The sequence below is a fragment of the Plecotus auritus genome (genome assembly GCF_963455305.1).
Source record: "Plecotus auritus genome assembly, chromosome: 6".
Taxonomy (NCBI): domain Eukaryota; kingdom Metazoa; phylum Chordata; class Mammalia; order Chiroptera; family Vespertilionidae; genus Plecotus; species Plecotus auritus.
The window spans coordinates 20504617-20531637 of NC_137773.1; the positions used below are offsets into that span (position 1 = coordinate 20504617).

The 27021-nt window shown below is 41.8% G+C and overlaps 1 pseudogene across 1 annotated transcript; it reads left to right on the plus strand.

Moving 5' to 3' along the window:
• The first annotated feature begins 2821 nt into the window (after positions 1-2821).
• Positions 2822-3312, plus strand: LOC308250709 (ADP-ribosylation factor-like protein 1; annotated as a pseudogene). The gene has a single exon. The product of its transcript is annotated as an ADP-ribosylation factor-like protein 1 (transcript).
• The last annotated feature ends 23709 nt before the right edge of the window (positions 3313-27021 follow it).

Consider the following 27021-nt stretch of genomic DNA (forward strand, 5'->3'; position numbering starts at 1 on the left):
CATTCTGATGGGTATGATGTCATATATCGTTGTGGGCTTGACCTGCATTTCCCTAATGATTAATGAACATGTGATTTAATTGAATGTATGCAAGGAGACCACTGAAGAGGCTCTTTCAAAAGTCCAGGTGACAAATGATGGACAAGGTGGTAGCAGTGAAGACAGTGTGAACTGCACTCCCATGTGGCACAAAGAACTTGAGTGAACACTGTGCTAAGAGACTTAGCCTGGACTTCACCTCACTAGACCATGCCTCTAAAGTGACCCTAGTCCCCATGCTGAATAGAAATGTTGCCAAACCACAAAATGTGCATTGCTCACACTGACACTGCCAAATCATTTTTGGTAATTCTCCACTTATTCTTTTCTGTAGTTTTCCGTTCCCATCATAGCTCCCTGGATCCAGTTGTTCCCCCCTATTCAGTTCCTCATAGCCCCATTTTGTTCCGTTTTCCCTTTGAAAACCTCAGTTACCTTTGTGTTCGTTGGAGTTGAGCTCAGTTTATACTGGAGTCTCTCTAACCCACTGTATTAATCTGAATAAAGTCTGTGTTGTCGCCTTTCACAGGTTTTTGGTGCTGCTGCTCTTTGACCAGGGAAAGAAGACACATTTCAGAAATGGAATGAAATCTCATGATGAAGGATTATGAGCAGGAAATTAAAGTAAGGAACAAGTCAAGGTTGACTCCTGGGATTTTGGGCTGAGTGGGTTCTGAGGTGGTTAAAGGTGCCATTTAGTGATATAAGAAAGTCTTGGGGGAAACATGAAAGAAAAATTCAAAAACTGTTTTTAAAATACTAATTTGATATGCCTGTCACATATCCAATCAAGAATAGCAAGAGTCAGATGAATATATAATCTGGAACACAGGAAAGAACAGAGGATGCAAATACAGATTTGGGAGCCATAGTCCACCATTTGGTATTTAAAGCCATGAGGTGGATGAGATCACTTCAGGGAAATGTGTAGACAGAGAATTTGTCCAATCAGTGGAGAATTCTCACAATTAAATTCTCACAAGTCAAGGTTGACTCCTGGGATTTTGGGCTGAGTGTCACATATCCAATCAAGAATAGCAAGAGTCAGATGAATATATAATCTGGAACACAGGAAAGAACAGAGGATGCAAATACAGATTTGGGAGCCATAGTCCACCATTTGGTATTTAAAGCCATGAGGTGGATGAGATCACTTCAGGGAAATGTGTAGACAGAGAATTTGTCCAATCAGTGGAGAATTCTCACAATTAAAGGTAGGATTGGGAAGTAAATCAGGAAAAAAAGATAATGCAAAGAGGATACAAATGTGTAATGTACAGCATAGGGAATAGAGTCAATAATATCATAAAAACTATGTATGGTGACAGATGTTACTAGACTTATTATGGTCATTACTTTGTAAGGCATACAAATGTTGAATCACTATGTAGTATACCTGAAACTAATATAATATTGTACGTTGTATGTCAACTATAATTAAAAAATAGTTTGGGGAGAATATAAAGGGGCAAGAAAATATTATGAGAAGGCAGTATTCTAGACACCAAGAGAAGAGTTTCAAAAAGGAGAGGGTGGTCAACAGTAAATGGTGAGCGAGATGTTCAAAGAAAGTGTCCATAGTTTTGGCAACATGATGATCATGGACAGGAATGGTTTTAGAGAAGTAAAGATGGTAAAAAAAACAAACATATTGCACTGGTTTAAAAAAATTGTGGGAGATAAAGACCCAGATCCAGTGCATTTAGACCAATCCTTCAAGAAGGTTTACTGTGAAGGAGAAAAGAGAAATATGATGGTAGAAGAAGTAGAATTTGGATCAATGTAAAATGTGAGAAACCAGAGTATATTTCTATGCAGTAGAAATTATTTGGTTGAAAGGAAGAAACTATGGTGCAGGAAACGAAACTATAGAAGCAAAATGTTTGAAAATGTTTGAGGAACTGGGATAGAGAACATAGGAGACTGACCCTTGATAAAAGCAGTGAAAGGATGGAAAATAGAAAATACAGGCAGGAATAAAGATACGTTCTAGACTTGATACCTGTATATGAGAGTTACTTCTGCTTCTATTTTCAGGCAGTTATCAAGAGTGAGGGCATGGGAATATGAAAGACTTTCCCAGAGAGGAGAAAGCAAACTTACCAGGAGGAGAACTCCAGGCAGTGTAAGTGCCCATTTGAAGTCTGTGGTCTTGAATTTAAACTGCAACACACTAGTCACTATACAGTGTGTCTTTTCCATTTAAGTGTAGATGTTTATCTGTTTAGATATAGATAGAGACAAGGTAGATAACAAGATTCAATCTTTAAGGTGGTTAGCCAGGCAAACACATCATAGGGCTAGTAAGGCAAGGTTACTGACACGTTTTACAAGGAATGAGTTACATGATTGACAAGAGAGTCTGAACTGGGTAAAGAGGCAATATAGATAACAGAGTTGTGGTCAGTGATGCAAAATAGTGAGGTCAATGCACTGGAGACTCAGTTGGGGGTCAAAACATTGTTAGGAAAACCAGGTGATTAATCAAGTCAGAAGCATAGGAGTCAGTGATCAGAAAGAAAGATGCCTGAAGATTTTAGAGGTGATACAGTTACTGATGATAACAAAATCTAGGATGAGGTGAAGTGGAAGACAAGAACATTAGCAGAGACGCCAGGTGGCTGATGTGGAAGTTACTGGCTGACTAGGCTTCGGAGGAAACTGCCTCTGAGCCACCAGAGGCCAACACAAGTGAAGGTGGCAGCACCGGGGATCCAGTAGAGTCGCTGCTGAGGCCGGGGCCTGTCTCTGATGATCAACGAGGGCGGACAGGCGCTTCATCATGGCTGGCTTTTTCTCAGGTATATTTTCGAGTCTATTTGGAACCCAGGAAATGAGGATTTTAATTTTGAGATTAGTTAGAGCAGGAAAAACTACAATTTTGTACAGATTACAGGTTGGAGAGGTTTTTAAATTTCAAGTCTGGGATTTAGGAGGACAGACCAGTATCAGGCCATACTGGAGATGTTATTATTCAAACACAGATGCTGCCATTTCTGTAGTAGACAGTTGTGACTGAGATCGAATTGGCATTTCCAAATCAGAGTTAGGTGCCATGTTGGAGGAAGAAGAGCTGAGAAAAGCCATTTTGGTGGTGTTTGCAAATAAGCAGGACATGAACAGGCGATGGCTCCCTCAGAGATGGCAAATTCACTAGGGTTACCTGCCTTGAAGGACTGCAAATGGCAAATATTCAAAACTTCAGCAACCAAAGGCACTGGCCTTGATGAGGCAATGGAATGGTCAGTTGAAGCATTGAAGAGCAGACAGTAATCCAGTCTCTTCTGCTCTTCTGAAATGAAGACCACATCCCATGTCCCTTTGGAAATAGTTACGTGTGCTTCAGACTACTAAATGTTAGAGCTGTGTATGATTGTTGGCATATACTGAACTGACTGCACAGTTGTAATCAAAATAAATATAAAAAAATAAATATTTGGTTGGAAGGATAGCTCATAGTGATTGAACCAACTGACTGGTCTGTATGATGTAAAATTTCCTTCCTTGCTTTATTGTATTATTAAGGTATATATTCTGTTTGTGTGGAATTCTTATTTAAATACAGTCTTATTAAAGGATGCACTCTTAATGAGGGGGGGAAAATCACCCTATTTTTGAATGAGTGGTTGCAGATTGTTTGTACAAACACTAACAAATACCTTAGCTCAGATTTTTTTCCCTCTAAAATGAATTAAATTTTTCAAAAAATTAACCTCAATAGGGTAGTCTAGGAACATAGTGTGAGTAATATAGTTTTCGTTTCCTCAGTAACCACTTTATTTAAACTGTTTCATTTAAAAGCTTTTGGTTATAGGCATGAAGTTGAAATAATTATTTTGATAGTTAACTTCACTGATGTATCTGTAATTGTTATTTTATAGTACTTTATAGTTGAAAAAATTCTATGTCTATTGATACCTCGTCCATTTTTACAAGAATCCTGTGATGTAGATAGGACAGGTTGTAGTGTAATGTTTTCATTTTGTGGACATGTCAAGTCTTAGGTTGATAGCTTGGCTTGCCCAACTGCTAGTAAGCTAAGAGCCGGGCTCAAAGTGAGACTTCAGGGTCAGAAGCTTGTCCCATGAACTACACCATATGTAAATTCAAATGATATAACTCCCTACATAAAATTATGCTAACTGAAGTAGACTGTACATTCAAAATAATGCCTGTAAATTTATCTGTCCATACTAGTAGAGGTAGTAAAAACAGTCCTAAATGGTTATATTTGATAAATTCACAACATATTAAAAAAAATTCACATTGAAGGAAATTAAAAAAAGATATATTAAAAAACAAAAAAGAACATTTGTGGATATCAAGGTGACCAATGGATCACCTTCTTGGATATAAATTCTTCATGTTGTATTTAAATGGGGGAGGCTCTTAGCCTACAAAGTTTCATTATTAAAGGCCAAAGCTTTGGGTTGCAGATATTATCAGAATCTTAAATAAGTTTCCCCAAACATTGAAATTTATGAGAATGGCACTCCGTGGAATTGTTACTGCACAACTTGTGTGGCTGTTACAGCAACCCTGTAGACTTGCTTAGCCTTAGCTTGACCAACGGTCTAGTCTAGCTGTTCTTGCCTGGGGATGATGCTCTTCCTTCCTCTCCCAGGGAAAGAGAGAAATGTTTGGAAACATTTTTCATTGTCATAACTTGGGGGTGGGGGTGCTACTGGCATCTAGTGAGTAGAGACCAAAGATGCTGCTAAACATCCTACCATGGACAGGACAGCTCCCTAAAATACAAAACACTCTGGCCCAGAACGTCAACAGTGCCAAAGTGGAGAAACCCTGCTCTATTCCTAGAGGCTGCTTTGGGGAACTCCCTGTAGTTTCCCCCTTCTACACAGACAAATACATTACTCAGACAGAAAACAGCACAGTGAGTTTTGTACTACAACTCGGGGTTCATTCAGATGCCTATCAAAGGCCCACACCCTAATATCCCCTCCTTCTCCTACCTATGTTTCTGATGCAACTTGTTTTCATTCCTGGCTGGAGATAGAAAAAGCATCTGTAATCACTAAGTCATTCAATTAATTACCTGATGCATAAAATTAAGGTAATTAAAAAGGAAGAATCAGGTCAATCCTTCTCAATTGGTTACACTCTAGTTATCCTATATACTGTTAGTCTAATTATGGAGCCTCCATGGATTCTGAGAAATGCCCCAGAGGTATTTGTCTTCCTTTAGACATTTGCAGTTTGCCAAAGATCTTGCAGTGGGAGTTCTATGCTAAGTACCCAGTACCTGGGGGGCAAGGTCTGAATAACGTGCTACCTCTCCTAAGAACTTCACTTGAACTTTTGTGCCACATTAGCTATTTATTTCAGAGGCCAGTTCCTCCTACTCCAAGCTCTACATTAACTCGTGGTGTCTCCCTGGAAAGGTCACTTTTTGGATTCAATTCACTGTGTGTCATCTGAGGGAAAGGGTAAGTAAATTAGGCCCTGTCCAAAGCCAGAGCATTAAGAATTTCAGGTTCACTTTGATAGATCCCAAAGGATTTAACAGTGAAACGGACAGATCTGATGTGGCCCTCTGGGACCTACTCTCCAGTGAAGGAAGACAGCTACTAAACACATGACAATGAAAGGTGATGAGTGCATAATGTTGTCAGGGCCCTCCGACTCCAACTAGCATCACCTAAGAACTTGTTAGAAAGGCAAGAACCCAGTCCCCACCCCAGACTTATTGAACCAGAAAATGCATTGTACAAAGATCTCCCAAGTGACTCACATGTGCATTAAAATTTGAGAAGCACTGGTCTATGATGGGTCCAGCAGGTCTCTATGCACCTTTAATAAGCAGGATGTGGAAGTAAAGCTGGAAAGATTGGCTATGGCCAAGTTAAGAATGTTGGGCATCCCTTTGTAGCCCCTTGAAGACAGGCTAAAGCATTTAAGTGGAGAAACACATAATCAAAGCTTAGATTTATGAAGCTTCAACTGTCCATAGGTAGGACAGATTGTAGAAAGTACAGGGAAGGGGAGACAGTTACCAGGCTATTGCGACAGTGCAGGTAATGTTATCATGAGGATAAAAATGAAGAAAAAGTAATGAATAAAACCTAATGCTATTTTTGTATTTCAATGGCATGCTTACAAAAACCACAAGATTTTCTTATAATTTTGTAATTAGTTTTCAGCCCCTAAGGACTAAAGATTAGCAAATGAATCTTAAGTCTCTTTCCAAAGTGCTAGGGATAAAAACTTTAAATAACAGTAATATGTAAAATAATATATACATTTCACATGTACAAGTAAAATTACCATCAGCCACTTATAAACATGGACATTTTATCATCCATAGGTTGCTCTCCATTGCCAAAATGCTCAAACTAAACAAATGTATTGGGCAACATGAATAAATTAAAAACATATAGGTAAGTCATGCCTCTTTTCTGGAATTCTATCAGCCAGGTTTGATGGTTATATTAGTCTCTTAAGGGCACTTAAACTCTGACATCCTAAAATTCAACCATTCAATAATATCCATTCATTCAATAAATACTTACTGAGCACCAATTACACAGATTCTGGTACCAATTCCAATTTGATGTGGGGTGATTTCCTTACACCAACAAGCAATTCTCAGGACACCAGTTAAATGTCCTACAATTCATGCTGGGGGCTAATTCCATAAGGTCATAAATGCAAGAAGTTCATCAAAAGGTTGGTGGATCTTGAGGCTGCAGCAGGGCTGAAGATACATATTATTGCCTGTTGGAATAGCTGAAAGCATTTCCCCAAACCTAAAGATTTGCATATATTATTGCCTGCTACTGGAACAGCTGAAGGCAGTTCCCCCAACCTGACAATGCCTACTGTATACCAAACCTTACCTTTGATATGTATATCTGCTTTATTTTAGGGCAATTTGTGTTAATAAAAAGTGAGGGGTCCAGAGATTCAGAGAACTTGGTTACTATAACTAAGTCTCCTCTGGCTCCCCAAAATGCCTTCCAAATTTATATTTCTAGTCTCTTTATTAATTTACATGCAGCCCCTTCTCTAGATTCCTGAACCCTTCTAGATGCTGAGAAACACCCTGGCAAATTCAATTCTAATTTGACATGATCTACCCAGAGACAGCATCAGATTCCACAGGTTAAGGGTTCAGTACCATAGACTGCCCTCCACCACCCCTGCCCTTCAGATGCCAGTCACAAGCCCAGGTTGTTCCCTGTCCTCCTGACGAACTATTTATAAATCGGAAGTTCCTAAGAGCCCCACCCCTCAAATTTGATTAATTTGCTAGAACAGCCCACAGAAATCAGAGAAACATTTTCTTTACTAGATCACCAGTTTATAATAAAAGGAATAGCCAAATAAAAGAGATGCACAAGGCAAGGCATGGGGACAGGGGCAAAGAGCTCCCATGCCCTTCCCAGGATGCCACTCTCCCAGCACCTCTGCATGTTCACCAACCCGGAAACTCTCTGAACCTTATGGAGGCTTCATTACATAGCCATGATTGATTAAATCATTAACCATTGGCAATTGAATTCAATCTTCAGTCCATCTCCCCTCCCCAGAGGTGGGGTTGGTGCTGGGTGGGACTAAAATTCCAATTCTCTCTTTTCTTAAATACCACTTCTTCCATGAAGCCTTCACCAATTGCCAAGTCATTACTCCCATAGTTCTCAGTACTGTTTATATGACTAACCATCGATTTCCTTGCATTTAATTTTTATGCATCTAAACTGATTCATTTCAGACACTAATCTGTTCCTCAAGAATTTTATCTATGCTCTAAATCTGGTCGGAGGGATGATAAAACAATTTAATTCAGTGAAACAATGTATTACTTACAGTCACTAATTGGGTGTTTTCAAATCAAACTATTGTCTCAACCAAATAGAAAACCGTCCAATTTCACAGAATCAAATTCTTAGCCAGTTGGCCCAGCGCCTCCCCATTCTTCTCAAGAAGCCAAATACTGTCTTCTCATGGGTGAGCCGAGTAGGTAAAAACTACCCAGTATGAGATGAGGGCTAAGGAGGACACCTATGAAGAAGGTCTCTCCAGCACCCCATTCAGGAAAATACCTCTACTTTAGAGGATTTTTAATTCCAATTTGTTATTCATTTCTTTAACTACAGCAAATTAAATGCCTGCAATTGATCTAGAGCAGATGGTAGTAAACATTTCCTTAAAGGGCCAGATAATAAATAGTTAAGCATCGTGGGCCAAGTGACAAAATCGAGGCTATAATGTAGGTACAGCAGGTTCTCCAATAACACCATTTTGTTCAACATTGTTTAGTGATAACACTAATGAGATGCTGTAGGAACTTAACTCACTTATACTAATTAGCCTATGGTAAAAATTGGTTTTGTTGTAAGTCATTTTGCTTAAACACAAAACCAATGGACAATGTTGAGTGGGGATTTACTGTACTAATATAACCATTTAAAATGTAATCATTTAAAAATGTAAAAAATCTACCTTTAGTTTGCAGGCTATGTGGCTGGATTTGACTCTTGGGCTGCAGTTTGCCAATCATGCGCGTGAGCACTGCCAATCCTCTCTAGGACAGCCTTCAAGTATTTGGAGATAGTATTCATGCTAGCATACCCCCAACCGCTGCCCCCTATCCCAGCCCCTACGCACAGCCTTGGCTTCTGCATTCCTCCCCTTTCAAGGTCTTCAGACCCCTCCCTCTTAGTAGAATTTATAATGAGCTACCTAGTTTAAAACACAGCCAGCACTCAGATTAAATGAAATACTCTAGCTTTTGTTTGTGCAGCATAAAAGTTGGCAAGCATCACTCATTCAGAGGCCATACTTTATTTTTTAAAATGTATTTGTATTGATTTCAGAGAGGAAGAAAGAGGGAGAGAGAGATAGAAACATCAATGATGAGAGAGAATCATTGATCAGCTGCCTCCTGCTAGAACCCATAGGAAGATGACACTAGCAGTAACTTATTATTTACACATATATATTTATAACACTAATAATTATTTTGACTAGTGTTTACTAACCACCTTCTCTATGTGGATACTGTGCAAATCTGCTCTAAGAAGAGCCATCACGCACTGAGCCATGGTGCTCACTCTTCCCCCAGCCCCTGCTGCTGTCTGCTGCTTTTTCTTCGTAAGGCTACTGCTGTATTTGTTTCCTTGGAACTGAAACTGTCAGTAACTAGACTTCATTAACACCATTTCTTTAGTTTATTTGTCTGGATGTTAGAAGTAAATCTGTTTCCTAGCAACTCTGTCCCCTGCTCCCTCAATTTTCCCTACTCATTATCTTCCCCATGATCAACTATGAATTAGCCAAATTATGGGCAGGTTTTAGATTTCCCAGAAATGAAAGAGATACTTGCAAACATTTGTTCTCTCGGCATAAAGCGGCTCTGAGGACCCGTGCTTACTGAGGACAAAGCAGGGAGCTGGAAGTGGCCATTAATCTTAATGCGCCTTAGATTTGGGAGCCAGGTCTCCCAAGATAGTCACTTAGGTGCAGTCATCTGGCCATTTCATGTAAGAACCAGTGTTAACCCCAAGAGAAGCAATAATTTTGGTTAAAAGGGGACCCCCCATGACATCCTTCTGCAAAGTTAATTGTCAATATTATTTTACTCTCAGCTCTATTATGAAATCCATGACCGACCCCCATATTCTACCTCCCACACTTTTAATATCCTGAGAATCGGACAACTACTCAAACTGACCTGCTAAATCCCCTTTGTAGAAACATGAAAAAATGACCCCTATACCAATATAAAATGCAGCTAGGGACTCATGCAGCCCAGATCCTCCTCAAGCCCAGGGATTTCCAACTGTAAATAATCTATATTGAAGACAATTGTCCCCAACGTAGTCCTTTCAGGGGTTATTTCCTAAAATGTTCTAACGAAGATAATTTCAAAACTGTGTCCAGGAACCAACATTAACCCCAGGCAATATGAATTATTTCACTTCCATATATTTATTCCTTCCTTTGTTTATGCCACACATATTTTTAAGCACCTATCATGTGCCAGTCATTGCTTTAAATGTTGGGGATGTCATCGAAAATGAATCACACGTCCTGTGTTGGGCTTTATGTATGGGTCTCTTCTCTCCAGTCCACAGTAGGAATACATTTTCGCTAAATGAAGTAAGGGCTTGATTTGGCCAATGAAATAGAAACTGTAATGATGTGTGTTGCTTTGGGGTGGAAGCTTTAAAAGCCAAGGTAGGTTTGCCTTGCTCTCCTTTCCCTCTGCCTCAGCAGCCAGCTTTTGTCCTGGAATTAGAGAAGCTCATAGAAGGGCCCCAGAAGATCCACCATTGATATGTAACATCAGCAATAAACAAACTTTTGTTGTTGTATGCCATTGGAAAAAAAAACTTTATTCAAACCTAATCTTTTTTGATTGATAGAGCCTAATTATTATGGACACATAGATCCAAAAGTCAATCTCTCAAGATATCAATCTGATCCTACCTAGCCTGCCCATCTGGCATAAAAGCTAATCGTCACACCAAGACAAACTCTACTTCTCTGATAGTAAAGAATGTTGTGATATCTTTCTTTGACTATAAAGACAGCAGGAGGATATAAAGTAAGAGCCCTAGACTGGAAGATAGAGGACCTAGGCTCTGGGTGCTGTAGGCTGACTTAGAATCCAGTGTGTACAGGAAGCTGAGGGCTTAGTAAGTCAGAGGTTTTTGAACTTGACCCTCCATTCACTTCACCACCTGATCTTGTTAAAAGAATTCTCTCAGCAGATGACTAATCTGGATGGGTGGCCAGGAGATTTTAATGCATTATGTAGATTTTACAATCATTGCTCTAAGTCATAAGCCTTCTCATAACGCATATCATATTGGCCCATCTGTTTGACAGAACCTCTACCTCGGTGCCTGACTAAATTCTGAGATTGGGATTCCATTCTGAACCTATGCCTGCTGGACTGGAGTCTTGACCACACACCTTTGTTCTGTAACTAAATTCTGACACTCAAACTCTCAGCCTGCTTTGAGTACTACCTAACATAGATGACAGAGGTCAGATGCATGACACCTCTGTGGTCCAAGGCAATGTCACTGCTTAAAAAAGAGGCCATCCTGGGACTCATTGTGGAATATAAAGTTGGGATATACATAAGCCCACATCTCTTTCTCGGAGAAATTCCTCCCCAACCTCTGTTGAAGGGGTGAATGAAGGTGGGTGTATTTTAGTATGCGATCTCCTGCAAGCCATAGCCAATTATACAAATTAACACACACAAAAAGGCAACACAAGGAAAGCCAAGCCACTAATTGGCTAGCACATAAGTAGTGCTCTTCTTGAGAATTTGAACAAAGAAAAGAAAACGCTATAATAAAACACTGAAAGGTCATGGATGAACTCATTTTCATTCATGTTCTTACTGACAAGCTATCTTAGAAAGCTGTATTACAGAGAAACCAATCAACATTTTTAGTACAACCAGAAAGAGAAATACAGACAAAGGAAAAAACTCAAGCTTAAGGACCTTTTCAGCAAAGCATATGCCTTTCTGAAGCAACGTATTTAGTTGTATTTCATTTTTGTGAAATGCCCTTATAAACTTTCAAAATGCTCCTTTACTTGAACCAGCTTGTATGGGTTCGGTTCTTTGCAAATAAAAAGATTTGTCTGTGGTGAATTCTCTTAAGTGGTGAACATTGGTCTTATTCTAGCCTGCAGCTGCCTCTTGGGTATAACAAATTAGACAATTACCCAATCTTAGGCCATCCTTTCTGAGGAGCCTGGGCCACTAAAGTCCCAACATTCCAATCAGCTCAGTCAATCTTAATTATTCAAATATTTCTCTTTCCTCCAGCTTTATTGAGGTATAATTGACAAATAAAATGGTAATAACTTTAAGTTTACAATATGATGATTTGATAAATGTAAATATGATGAAAGGATTCACACCATCTAGCTAATTAACACATCCATCGCCTAACATATTTACTTTCTCTTGATGCAAACATTTATGTTCTACTGTCTTAGTAAATTTCAATTATAGGACACAGTATTATCAACTACTAGAGGCCTGGTGCATGAAAATTCATGTACTGGAGGTGGGGGGTCCTTCAGCCCAGCCTGCCCCGTCTCACAGTCCAGGAGCCCTCAGGGGCAGGAGGCAACCCAGTGATCAAGGGAAGGCGATGCCCCCATCACACCTCTGCTGCTGCCACTGCCAGCAGCACAAGCCTCAGCTGGCCCTGGTTACCTGAGCCTTGGACGGCCCTGGGCGGCTAGGGGGCTGAGGGAGGGTCTGACCGCACCATGCACCTGCTGCCGCCCCCCCCGCCCCAAGCTGGGCTGAAAGGACTGGGGGACTCCAGTGGGGCTGAGGGGACTGGGTGCCACCATCTTGTGGCTATGGGTGCTGCCATCTTTGTGATGGTGTGACGGTCAATTTCCATATTTCCTCTTTATTAGATAGGATAGTCACCATGTAGTACATTAGATCCTCAGACCTTATTCATCTTGTAACTGAAAGTTTATTCCTCATTTCCCACAACCTCCAGCCCCCTGCCAACCACCATTCTACTCTCTTTCCTTGAGTTCTACTTTTTGTTCTACACAAATAAGTGATACCATAAAGCATTTGCCTTCCTCTGTCTTTCTGTCTGGTTTATTTCATTTATATATAAATATAATGTCTTTCAGGCTTATCCATGTTGTCACAAATGGCAGAATTTCCTTCTTTTTATTTATTTATTTTTTAAATTTCTTTATTGATTAAGGTGTTACATATGTGTCCTTATCCCTCCATTACCCCCCATCCCCCCACTCATGCCCTCACCCTCCTGTTGTCTGTGTCCATTGATTAGGCTTATATGCATGCATACAAGTCCTTTGGTTGATCTCTTCCCCTTACCCCCACCCTCCCCTACCTTCCCTCTAATGTTTGATGGTCTGATCGATGTTTCTCTGTCTCTGGATCTGTTTAGTATTCCATTGTATATATAATATTTCAATCAGTCAATATCTATTTGTCAAGATATTAAATCATTGGATAAATAGGATAGTAAATGAATCCTAGCACGTTAATTAAGAAGTTTTCTCTATGTTTTCTTATAAATCCAGGTGCACCTTGATTTGAGGAAATTTATAACAAAAAACATGGCAACTTATAATAAATGATGAGGGTAAAAAAAACAAAGAAAGAAAATAATAATCCTATGTAATAAAAGCCTAATATGCTAAGTGTCTGGTTGTCCAGTGGTCCAGTCAACCAATCAAAGTGTAATATGCTAATGATACGCTAAGGCCACTCAACCACTCATTATGATATGCACTGACCACCAGGGGGCACACGCTCAACATAGGAGCTGCCCCCTGGTGGTCAGTGTGCTCCCACAGGGGGAGTGCCAGTCAGCTAGAAGCCAGGCTCACGGCTGGCGAGTGCAAAGGCGGTGGCAGGAGCCTCTCCCGCCTCCGCGGCAGCAGTAAGAATGTCCAACTGTAGACTTAGGCCTGCTCCCCGCGAGGGCTCCCAGACTGTGAGAGGACACAGGCCAGGCTGAGGGACCCACCCACCCCCACTGAGTGCATGAATTTTGTGCACCAGGCCTCTAGTAATAAATAAATGATGAAGGCAAATTTGCTTTTCCAAAGCAACTCTTCAAATTCAGAGCACTCTCCTACATGTAGTCATGTACTTCAAAGATTAAAAACTACCCATAAAACTGAATGAGAGAGGGAGAAAATATAGTGATGCTCATGAAAGGATATCTTAGTGAAGCATGGTAATCAATAGGAAAGTAAGATTTGATTTGCAAGGTACATTTTTTGGATATGCCACTTTATTAGGGATAATCAACCCACAGAGCCTATGACTGCTGGGACTCTGGAATGAGCTTAGCTGACTCAAACCTCATTCAAACACACTCAAAACAATTCCCAGGAAATGATTTCACAGCATTATTCATTCCAAGAATCAAGTCTTACTGTGAGCTAGTTACATTTGTCTCCTCTCTTCATAACACATATATCTTAATACTGAGAGTCCTGGCTACCTCCAAAAAAATATGAATGTACTGATTTTTTCCCCTGAAATGCAAATGGTATGACTAGGACACTCATTGTGAAAGAGAAACTGAATTCTCTAGCAGATTCACCAGTGTTTGCTGAGCAACCCTCTATTCACTATATCTTGGTTTTCTTCTCTACAATCAGAAAAAAATTTTAACACAGGGATTCATTGAAAGGCAGATGTTAACGGTGCATGCATTTATTTACTCATTCTATGGAAATTAATGGTTTCTAATATAATTACTCAGTTATTAGTGATATTTTTGTTAAATTTCTATATATGAATCTTATAAACAATCAATTTTAAAACATTTATTATAGCATAACGGTTAAGCATGTGACTATAGGACTCAGTTGTCTGGGTTAAAATCCTAGCCTTATCGTTTACCAGCCATTGTTATTCATGGACATGACTTAAACCTTCCAAGGTTTAGTTTCCTCATCTTTAAAATAAAAATAGAAATAACCTTGCAAGATTATTGTATCATTTAAATGATACAATCCATGTATGATGGTTCATTTTGTGTGTCAGTTTGACTGGGCCATGGTGGTGAGGGCAGGTGGAAGGGTGCCCAGATAAAACTGTCTGGGTGTGTCTACGAGTGTGTTGTAGATGAGATTAATAATTGATTCAGTAGACTGAGTAGAGCAGATTGCCCTCCTTAATATGGGGGCTCTCATCTCGTCAGCTGAAGGCCTGAAGAAAGACTGACCCTCCCTCAAATAAGAGGCAATTCCTCCTACCTGTAAAAAAAACCTGTGTGAGCTGGAATATTGATGTTTTATGGCCTTCATACTTAGACCAAAACATCAGATCTTCTTAGTTCTCAAGGCTGCCAGCTTTCAGACTAAACTTACACCATCAGCTTGCCTGGTTCTTAGACTTTCAGACATTGGCTCTCCTGGGCTTACAGCCTACTGATTACAGATCTTGGAACTTCTCATCCTCAGTAATTGCATGATCCAATTCCTTATAATAAATATTGAGAGAGAGAGACAGAGAGGGAGAGAGAGGTTACCTACTGGTTCTGTTTCTCTGGAGAATCCTAACTAATATATCATATAAAGCAATTAGTACAGTATAAGACTCATAATAAGCACTTGGTGAAAGGTTAGTTATTCTGATAAATATAAAAATAGCTATAATTATAAACTAGATGCCCAGTGCATGAAAATTCATGCACTCGGGGGACGGAGGGAGGTCCCTCAGCCCAGCCTGCAGCCTCTCACAATCCGGGACCCCTCGGGTAGGGTCCCCAGTCCTGGCCTGAGATCAGGTCCTATCAGGGCTTTCCTTTCCCAGGCTGCAGGCAGCTGGCCCCACCCCCGCTACTGCCACTGCTTGCCATCTGTGCAGCGCTGCACCCCTCCCCTGCCACTAGTGGCCTCCCTCTGCAGGTGACAGGCTGGGGTGCAATGGCTTGGCTGACCTGAGCCTCCCTCTTTCTTTGCTGCGGGGTGGGGCAAGCCCTGCGAGGGGCCATCTGCCTACCTGATCACCCCTAACTGCTCACCTACCTACCTGATCACCCCTAACCACTGGTCTGCCTACCTGACAACCCCTAACCACTCTACCTGCCTGCCTGCCTGATTGCCCCTAACCACTTGTTTGGGGGCGGGGCCAGCCCAGCGAGGGGCCACTGCCTACCTGATCACCCCTAACCACTCTGCCTGACTGCCTGATCACCCTTAACTGCTGGTCTGCCTACCTGATCACCCCTAACCGCTCTGCCTGCCTGCCTGATTGCCCCTTACTGCTTGCTTGGGGGCAGGGCCAGCACTGACTTCCGGTTGGTCAGCCTTTGGTCATTACTGGTCATTACAACCCAGGGTTTTTATATATTAGGATATTATGATCAATATTGGCAACCACAGACATGACTCAGAATCAAACCTTTGCCCTCAGGGAACTCACAGATTAACAGAAAGGTAAGGTGTACGTATTACTAAGTATTTTCTCTTGCTTAAAATCCTTCAGTGACAACCTATGAGCTATAAGAAAAAATGTACAACTCCTGAGTATAGACTACAAGACCCTTTATTATCTAGTGTCTGCAACATCTTTGCACACCCTCTATATTTCAAATAAAAAGATTTGCCTACATTGAATTTCCTAAAGTGGGGATATGGACTTTTCCTGTCACACACTGGGCTCCCTCCTGCCTCGGTGGATTTTCAGAGCCCCATCCTCTGCCTCTGATGGTATGTCCTCTTTGGCCTGAAGAACTCCTGTCCATCTGCCTAACTGCATCTCATGTCACTTTAGATGCTCCTCTCTGCATGTCCCCTTTAGCACCTCTCCTTCTCCCTTAAGGTGGACTCCACAATATAGCATGACTGTTGATTTGTAAACTCTATAGAGGTCCCAGCATGAGTCCAAATCATGTGCCTATCTGGGATGCCAACACATTGAAGAATCCCATAGGAGCAACCAGAGGACACATCTTGGTGTAAAGAGCCCAGGAGCTTCTGGGCAGAACCTAACATCAAAGAAGATGAAGTCAGACAGACCTGCTTGACCCAGGAATAAAGCTTCAAAGCTGGTTAGTTACTTATAATCAGTTCACTGGAAATCTAAAAGGCCAGTGCTTAAGAGGTGTCATCTTGTTGCCCTTTCCATCAAAGTACTTAGTCCACTTGTGCTTTCTCAGACCAGACGTTCTTTTAATTTTCTGGAACACAGGACAAAATTCATTTGCATGGCCAATTCAGCACAGGCAACGTTTAAATTTACCTTCTTGGAATTAGTGGGTGTCTGATTATCCCAGTAGTCAGGAGCCCACAACACAGATCCAGTCTCTGTGTAGACCAAAATGTTACAATAGTCGGGGTGTGTTTGAAGTTAACAAGTGCAAGAAACTAGAGTGCAAGACATGAAAGGGGATGCAGAGCATCCTCTCTCCCAGCAAATCAAGGACAACATGCCCTACTCTCAGAACATTGCAGAAGCCTTTCCTGAATCTTTGTCCCAGCCCCTTCCCAATCCTGATTCACGGAACCATTCAATACCACATGCAGAGATCTAAGACGCAATTCTCATCAGAAATAATCCTTAATAGCACCCATTATTATTTTTATCATGTTTAATGTAAAAACACTGGAAATTACAGAAAAGCTCAAACAGCTCAAAATTAAAATGATTTCTAATCACTCAGAGTAAAAGGTAATATTTTAGTATATATCCTTCCAGTGTTATAGTCACACACAGCATATTGTATCAAAATATTGTCATGTGACTTGCTTTTTTCACTAATTATATAATTTGGGCATTTTCTCATGTTATTTAACAATCTTCTTCATTATTTTTATGGCTTTGAAACACTCTGTACTTAACCAATCGCCCTTTTGTGGGATAGCAAATTACTTCTACTGCTTTTGCTATTCTAAGTAATCTCATAATTAATGTTCTTGAGCCATAATCTTTTTGAGTCTCTAAGGATTTCCTTAGGTTAAATACTTAGAAGTGGAAATTCTGGGTCAAAAAATGTGCGTATTTTTAAGAATTGTGGAGCAGATATCCAAATAGACTAATAGAAGGGTACCTCAGGCCAAGTATATTCCTTCAACAGTATATGAGACTGGTTCTGAAGTATTTAAAGAGTACTGAGCTACTGGGGAGGCAACACAGCATCCATCCATCCACCCATCCACCCATCCACCCATCCACCCATCCATCCATCCATCCATGCATCCATGCAACAAATATTGACTGCAGACTCTATACATGAGCTAGAAACAGAATAGTGAAAAAGACAGTCATAACCCCTGCCCTCCATGCACCCACAGGCTGGTAGGGAAATCAGACCAGCAATGGTAACACTGATCAGCATAGCCCTGTTATTGTTTCATTCTGACAGTACGTCTCATTTCAAAAACAAAACCCTATCTTATGACTGAGACTAAGCGTCCAAGGCTGGCAATTGGTCTCCTGATTCTCCCACCCCAGGAGCCATGTCTTGCTCTCATGAGTTCTCTTGGAGAGGCTACGGGATTCTGGAACAGCAGCCAGCCCTGCCGAGAGCACTTCCCTCTGTCTGCACAAGTTACCCATGGCAGACTCCAGCTGCACATTACTCCCTTTCTGGAAAAGTCATACAAATCACAGCCACTTTGGGCTGCACGTTACTCACTCTGTGCCAGGTCTTAAACCAGGCACTTAATATAAATGATCCCATTTAATGCAAACAACAATGCTATGAGACTGATGTTGTTCTGTTACAAATGAGGAACAGGATGATCAGAGATCAGCAGGGTTGGGATGTAAACACAATTCTCTCTTACCCACATTTCACTGTACTGTTTACCTGGTCTCTCTCTATACCCTGATGCAATGCTTTGTCCTCCCTGGCTGGACATCCTCTGATCACCTACTGCGAGATCCATTTCAAAAGCCTGTCATACCCAATGGGCAGCTGGGGCCTGGCACTCTCCAAACTCCACTCCAACGAAGGGTCAGGCTGCCCGGGGAAACCACTGCCAAAGTGTGGACCAAAGGTCACCTGCTGCAGAACAAAGAAAGGTTCTTGTTTAAATGAATAAGGAAAATTTGGTATATGCATGCAATGGAATATTATTCAGCCATCAAAAAGGAATGTGGTACTGAGACATGCTACACATGGATGGAAACTTCAAAACATTATGCATAGATGAATCCACAGGCAGCAAAATCTCAGATATATGCCAAAGCAATATCTTCACTGATACAGCTCCTAGGGCAATGGAAACTAAAGAGAAAATAAACAAGTGGGACTACATCAAAATAAAAAGCTTCTGCACAGCAAAAGAAACCATCAACAAACAATAAGAAAGCCCACTGCATGGGAGAACATATTTGCCAGTGTTATCACCAATAAGGGTTTAATCTCCAACATTTACAGGGAACTCATACAACTTAATGAAAAGAAGATAAACAACCCAATCAGAAAATGGGCAACGGACCTAAATAGATACTTTTTGAAAGAAGACATAAGGAAGGCCCAGAGACATATGAAAACATGCTCAAAGCCACTAATCATCTGAGAGATTCAAATCAAAACAACAATGAGGTACCATCTTACACCTGTCAGAATGGCTATCATCCACAAATCAACAAATGACAAGTGCTGGCGAGGATGCGGAGAAAAAGGAACCCTCGTGCACTGCTGGTGGGAATGCAGACTGGTGCAGCCACTGTGGAGAACAGTATGGAGTTTCCTCAAAAAACTAAAAATGGAGCCGAAACCGGTTTGGCTCGGTGGATAGAGCGTCAGCCTGCAGACTGAAAGGTCCCAGGTTCGATTCCGGTCAAGGGCACGTACCTTGGTTGCAGGCACATCTCCAGTGGGAGGTGTGCAGGAGGCAGCTGATCGATGTTTCTCTCTCATCGATGTTTCTAACTCTCTATCCCTCTCCCTTCCTCTCTGTAAAAAATCAATAAAACATATTTAAAAAAAAAAAAAACTAAAAATGGAACTGCCATTTGACCCAGTGATCCCACTTCTAGGAATATATCCCAAGAAACTAGAAACACCAATCAGAAAGGATATATGCACCCCTATGTTCATAGCAGCACAATTCACCATAGCTAAGATTTGGAAACAGCCTAAGTGCCCATCAGCAGATGAGTGGGTTAAAAACTGTGGTACATCTACACAATGGAATACTACGCTGCTATAAAGAAGAAGGAATTCTTACCATTTGCAACAGCACGGATGGAGCTGGAGAGCATTATGCTAAGTGAGGTAAGTCAGTCAGAGAAAGATAAATATCACATGATCTCACTTATTTGTAGATTATAATGAACAACATAAACTGATGAACAAAAACAGATCCAGAGACAGAGAAGCATCAATCAGGTGCTCAAACCTCAGAGGGAAGGTAGGGAAGGATGGAGGTAAAGGGGAGAGATCAACCAAAGGACTTGTATGCATGCATATAAGCATAACCAATGGACGCAGATAACAAGGGGTGAGGGTGAGGGCATGATTGAGGGTGTGGGGGCAATGGGGGGATAAGGACACATATGTAATACCTTAATCAATAAAAAATAATAATAATTATAAACCAAAAAAAACAACATTATGCGAAGTGAAATAAGCCAGATGCAAAAGAAGAAATACTGGACATTCCATCCATATGAAATAGCCAGAGTAGGTATTTCAACAAAGGCAGGAAGCATATTATTGATTGCCAAGGGCTAGGTGGAATGGGGAATGGACAGTGGCTGCTTAATGGATATGGGGTCTCTTTTGTGGCTGAGGAAAATGTTTTGGAACTAGATAGAGGTAATGATTGTGCAACACTGTGAATGTACTAAATGCCACTCTGTTGTTCAGGATGGTTAAGCTTACGTCATGTGAAATTTACCACAATTTAAAAAGGGGGTGAGGGGAGCAACAACCTACTGAGTCAAAATATTTGGGCCCAGATATGTCCTTTTACACAAGATCCCAGCTGATTCTGGTGCACATTGAAGTTTGAAAAACATTCCTAAGAAAACGCCTGGTAAGGCTAAACAGGATAATCATCTAAAAGTACCCCAAAATTAAAAGCATTTTTCAAAGCTTGATTTGAAACAAAGCCCTAATCCAGGGTGTAGTTATAACCAGAACAAAGAGCCCTAGAATGAGGTGGCCTCATTGATCTGCCCAACACCATTATTCCAATTAGCAAGGAATCCAGAGGATTGGCTTGGACCATGTACATGTGCCCGACCCAGTCACTGAGATGGAGAAACAAGGACAGAAAAAAATGGTGACAAGTGTGAAGAAGGACAGGTGCTAGGCCAGAGGAGGAGAGACACTAGCTAATCGATATGGCCAGGTAAAGTACTGCAGAGCTCCCCCATAGCCCTGAATTAAAGTAAACAGAAATCAATGGACTAAGAATTTAATAAAGCCATTAAGTCACCACAATTCCTTTCCAGGCAAATTAATTCCTTCATGGATGTCCCTTATTGCTTCCAAGACTTAATTCTCTCCTGGCACGGGATTTGGGTGGCATGGCCCTGGAGAAAGGCTTTCTCACCATCTCCTCCCACCCATCCTATCCCTATGGGAGGGGAGCTTCTTTGCTTTGGCTGTCTTCCATCAGCATATTGTTCTTGCTTCAACCCTTAAGTCCATTGCTTTATGCTGCAAGGGAAACAACCTAATCTCACCTGCTACCATGAAACAAGGGGCCAGGACTAAGGGAACCTGCCTAAGGAACCATAGCAAGTCACTGTGTGTTCCCTCACCCATCAACACAGTAGCGAGTCTTACCCTGTATTGTGAATATCTTACATATTTGTCTCATTTCATTCCTGCAACATCCCTGAGGTAGGCACGGTTGTGTCCAGTTAGTGGATAAGGAAACTGAGTCCTGAATGGTTTTGTAGCTGTTGCAGTGTCTCCTGACTCATGACTGTTCTACTCTACTCTTGCCATTGCCTCCCTAACTGAGATCCTGCAAGACTAGAAAATTACTGACTAGTAGTCAGAGAGGATACCTGAGGGCATCAGACACACAAAGAAGAGCAGACTTCCCCCCAACTACAAAGTCTATGTTCTGAGGGCCACTGACCAACAGACTTCCACAGTCCCCTGAGTTCTTATCAGGCAAAACTCTCATTAACACATAGCTGGTCACGGGGAGGAAGGGAAGGTTTCAGGTGAGAGAGTACTAAGGACTCACAACCTGGATTTGCTACAAGAAGAACACACACGCAATGCTTTCATATAAATTAAAGTAATTGGTTTCGACTCCAACACCCTAGGTCCTAATTCCCAGCTAACCTGTATGACCTCTGGTGGTACTGACATTGCTAATAATCCACATTATCATCTGTCAACTCAAGATGTTTATCTTCCATGGTGGCTGGGAAGAACCAAGGGGTATTCCACATAAGAGCACTTAGTATGTGCCTGGCACAGAATGAATTCCTTAGTGCTAGTTTTCCTTATTATTCCAAAGACCAGACCACCGCCATGCCAACAAACCTCACACGTCTTGGCAAAGGTCAGGGCCTGTGTTCACATAGACCTGTGTCTGCACAAACCTGGGTGTGTTTTTCTTGTTAACCAGTGCGTGGCCTCATTACTTAACCTTTCTGAACTCAGTTTACCCAGCAACTAAACCAGGATAATGGTATTGTCTCCCTCCCAGGTTTGTGGATAGGAATGTTAAAAAGGGAAAAAGGCTTTGCCCAGCTGGAGCGGCTCAGTTGGTTGAGCGCCATTCTGTGCACCAAAAGGTTGCGGGTTTGATCCCCAGTCGGAGAGTATACGAAAGGCAACCAATCAATGTTTCTCACTCTCTTCCTCTCTCTCTGTCAGCACTCTCTTCCTCTCTCTCTGTCAGGGTGAGGTTTAAAGTAAAGGGTGGGGAAGGCTTTAGTGACACCCTGGGCCCCTGATATTATCTATTAGATCACCCATTGTAAAACCCTCTTTGCCCAGAGTTGATGACTCTGCCATTTTTTTCTGTCCTAATACTGCAAAACACGTTGAGCGGGAATTAATGCAGTGTTTTAAAACTCTGTAGGGCACGGAGCCAGAAGACAGCGTGGAAGAAGGTAAGGCTCACGGCTTGTGGCACTTGGAGCCACTGGCCACTAGGGGCCGTTGGTGAGCCACAGAAGCTGGAAAGATGCCTAACCTGTCAGGCATTCAACACTGTGTTTCTTATGTAAAGTGCTTTCTGGACTATCAGAAATCCAGCTCAGGGACTTTCACAAAGAAGGCTGGCTTTATTTTCTCTAAGGGAGTTCACAGCCCCATTTCCTCCAGAGGTTGGAGGGAAGGGAATATGGCCACAGCCTGTACCTACCTAGTCAGTGAGCCACAAGGCTACTGTGAAAAGAGAAACCTGGGGAAATCCTCCACCTGCAAGAATTTCCCCAGCTCCCAGTGACCGAAATCCCTTTAAGTCTTATAAACATGGTTCTAGCATAGCCAGTGATTAGCTGTGAAGCCTTAGGCAAGTTACTTAACCTCTCTGAGCTTTGGTTTCCCTTGAACATGTTTAGTTAAATGAGATAATACATACAAAATTTCACACATATAGAAAGGCTAAGTAATTTTTATTAGTTGCTATTCTTCTTTTGTAAGAGTTAGACTCAAGGCCTAGAAGGTAGGCATTCTGGCAGGGGGTTTGGGGGTTAAGAAAGAAGACAGAGGTACAAGGAGGGTTTAAAAGGCAGGCAGAAGCCAAAGTAGATGCCTCCAGGTCACTGAAGTTGAGATGAAACAAGTGAAGACACTTTGAGATGCAGGTTCATGTATTCTTGACCTGTTGTGTGTTTGTAGGTGTGTGTAGTGTGAAGTTAGCAGTGTTAAAACTATAGCTCAGCTTTATATCCCAGATGCCAGGGAACTTGCACATCCCCATGGAGGCATAACAACAGAGGCAAAATGAGATTAGAGAAATATCTGTTGGCAGAGAGATCGGGAAGAACGAGGAAGACTGTAACAGGACCCAATTCTGGACCTCACACTGAGAAATATAAAGCAAATCAGAGCACATCCACAGGGGAGGCGAGTGGCTGGGGAGGAGAACACAAACAGTCCCGAGAGGAGTTGAAGAAATGTGGGTGATCCGCTGGAAAGGAGGAACGAAGGAAATTCACTCCCCATCTTTGGATCAATGGCTCAAAGGCTGAGTGGGGAAGGAGGAGCAGTTGGCTGATTTATGGTATGTGCCCAAGAAGGTAGACCCAGAATCAGTGAGTACTGCAGAGTCCATGAGTCCCCCAATATTGTATCCTCACACCCTCACAGTGTGTGTGTGTGTGTGTGTGTGTGTGTGTGTACTGTACATATTGTGCATCTTTTAGCAAAAAAGGATCCACAGCTTTCATCAAATTCTCAGGACCTCAAAAAGAACTTAAAATTCCCTGATAAAAAATAATAGCAGCTAATATTTATCAAGCAATTACTAAGTACCAGGCACTGGGCCAAGCCCTTTACATAAGTCACTGAATCCTCCCAAGAACCCTCAGGAGGCATTGTAGCTGACTATGAATGCAGGCTCTGGGGCCAGTCTGCCCTAGTTTGCATCCCAGTTCTGTCACTAGCAAGCTACATGACCTTTGGCAACTCACTTTCTCTATTCTCGAGTCTGTAAAATGGGGATAATAATGATAACCTCAAAAGGCTCTTGTGAGGATTAAGTTAGTACATGTAAAGGTCTTAGAACAGCACATGACAAACAAAATTTAACAATCAGCTTTCACAAGATGATATAAGCCAGCTACAGCATCCCACTACATTAAAGTTCTCCTCCTCTTTCTTCTTCTTCTTTCTCTTTCTCTTTCCCCCCTTCTCTCTCTCTCTCTCTCTCTCTCTCTCTCTCTCTCTCTCTCTCTCTCTCTCTCTCTCTCTCCCCCCTCTCTCTCTGTCTCTGTCTCTGTCTCCCTGGTTCCTTGAAGGGGTAGAATTTATGTAGAATTGGGAGAAGCAAAGTTCATATTCAGTGAGAGCAGAGAAGTTCAAAGGGAGTTTAAGAAAGGCTGGCAAAAAAAAAAAGGGGGGGGAATCTATTTTGGTCAAGGGATATTTCCACAAATAGTGGACATGGATCTTCCTTAGGGTAAGAGGCAAATCAACAGCTCCCCTATGTCAGTGCTTATTAGCTGCTTTATCTTCCTTCTTTCATTTAATACTCCCAACAGCACTCTGAGGTAGGTGGCACTAGGTGGTACTAACTGCAGGTCCACAGAGAAGGGAAAGGGGGCTCTATGATACTAAGAAACTTGCCCAATGATATAAGGCAGGAGGGACAGGAGCTGAGAGTGGAGCCCAAGGCCTTCGTGGCTGTAAAGTCCCCACTCTTTCCTCTTTTGTTCTCTGGTGCTTAAACAACAGAGAAACATCCAGGCAAGGCCACTCGGGTGAATGTTAGGGTAGAAAGGAGCGCCCATGAAACTTTGGGGTAAATTCTAAAGTGGAGCCTCAACTCTCACCATCTTTCCAGCAGCCTGCTCCAGGAAGCCTCTTCATGAACAGAAGGTTCCCCCGGCCACCCAATCTCCAGAATTTTCTGCTGCTACTGCCACTGTGGGGTGACTTTCCCGTGGCGGTTCTCTGGGACTATCACTATCCTCGCCCTCATCCACTAGGACTCTTCCCACACAGTTCACTCAATCACCCAAATGGAGGCCATTTGGGGAAACTGCATTCATGGAGACACACAGCCAGGTGACCTCAGAAGGCACACACAAATGCAGTCTTCTACCATCCCAGACGGACATTCTCCTGTATTCCTCCAGAGAGGCCATGCAGGGTATAATCAGGATGACAAGTTCAGGAATTAGATTGCTCAGACCCATCACAGCTTTGTCATGTGTGAATGACGTGACTCTGGGTAATTGACATAAACCCTATGTGCCTAGATTTTCTAATCTGCAAACTGGGGATTATAAGGAATTCCCCCCTTCAAAGCACTTTGGTGAGGATTCAACAAAATGATATTGAAAAGGATCTTAAAGGGGGTTTAAAGCAACATTATGAAGATATCATACACTCAATAAATGTTAACCATGACAGCCTGCCCATACATCCATCTTCCAAATGCAATCTGGAGAACTTGTTGGGTTCCCTTCTCCCATTCTGGAGCACTGGTCCTAGGACTCCTTGACTTGCTTTTATTTAGCCCCAACCACTGGTCATAAATCCTTTGAAAGGTTTCTGAACCCTTTGGAAGGTGAAAATTATGTATCCTCTTTCCAGTGAAATAAACACATGCAAATTTTACATACATTTTCAAGAAAGTACCTTGACTCCCTGAAGCCTATCCCTGGGCCATGCTCACCAGACCAAAATTCTCTTTTTAAATGCCTTCCATTTAAGCGTTTCTACCCTTGAATTAGCTCCCAGAGCCTTACCTCTTCCTGTTCCTTTTCTGTTTCCTCCCTGTTTTCTCTGATTCCTTCTACATGCAAGTGTTTTCAACTCTCCCCTTCTTTTTTTTTTAATATATTTTATTGATTTTTTACAGAGAGGAAGGGAGAGGGATAGAAAGTTAGAAACATCGATGAGAGAGAAACATCAAACAGCGGCCTCCTGCACACCCCCTACTGGGGATGTGCCCACAACCAAGGTACATGCCCTTGACTGGAATCAAACCTGGGACCCTTCAGTCCGCAGGTTGACGCTCTATCCACTGAGCCAAACCGGTCAGGGTCTCCCCTTCTTGCCTGCTTCATTAACTAACAAAGCTCTGTCATCCAATGGCAACTCCCACAACCACTAATAATAATAATAATTATATAATTATTCAGCCTCTAATTTCAAGTATACATTGGCAGGGTTAGAGATAATTAAATATTGTACAGAAAAGATAATTCCTAAATTACATTCCCTTCTAATAACCACAGTTCCTTAGACTCCAGTTCACACGCCACTACATCCACTTTTGCCATTTCTGAAGCCACCTCTTGTTCCATAAAAATACTTTCAGTACAAGCCAAGCTTGATACCTTAGCATATTGTCTGCCATGAGGATAAGTCCAAAATATATAACTTGCAAAGACAACACTTCATTGGGATGTAAGGCTGAAATTCAGCAAGTCCCTAGAGATAATACACTGTCCCTAGAAGTGGACAGCATGCTAAATCAGTAGAAAGATCATGGTCCTTTTTATGTCATGCAGACCCGTACATATTATATGCGTGACCCTAGTCAAGCCCCCTGAGCCTTGCCTTAATGACCTGTAAAATGGAAATAAGAACTGGAGTAAGGATGGTGGTGAGCACTAAACTGGACAGCCTATGTTTATCATCCAACAGTCACTCATTAATCGAACACCTATTTATTGAGAACTTGCTATGAGCTGGCCATCGTAATGAGACTGAGAATTCACTGTGAGCAAGAGATAGTGCCTGTCCTCACATTGCTCACAATGCTTTTGGGAAAACAGATCTTTACAACCTGTGTTAGAAGAGTGTACAGGCACGGGATGCTCTAGGAACCCAAGGAAGGGACATAGACAAATGCTAAGCA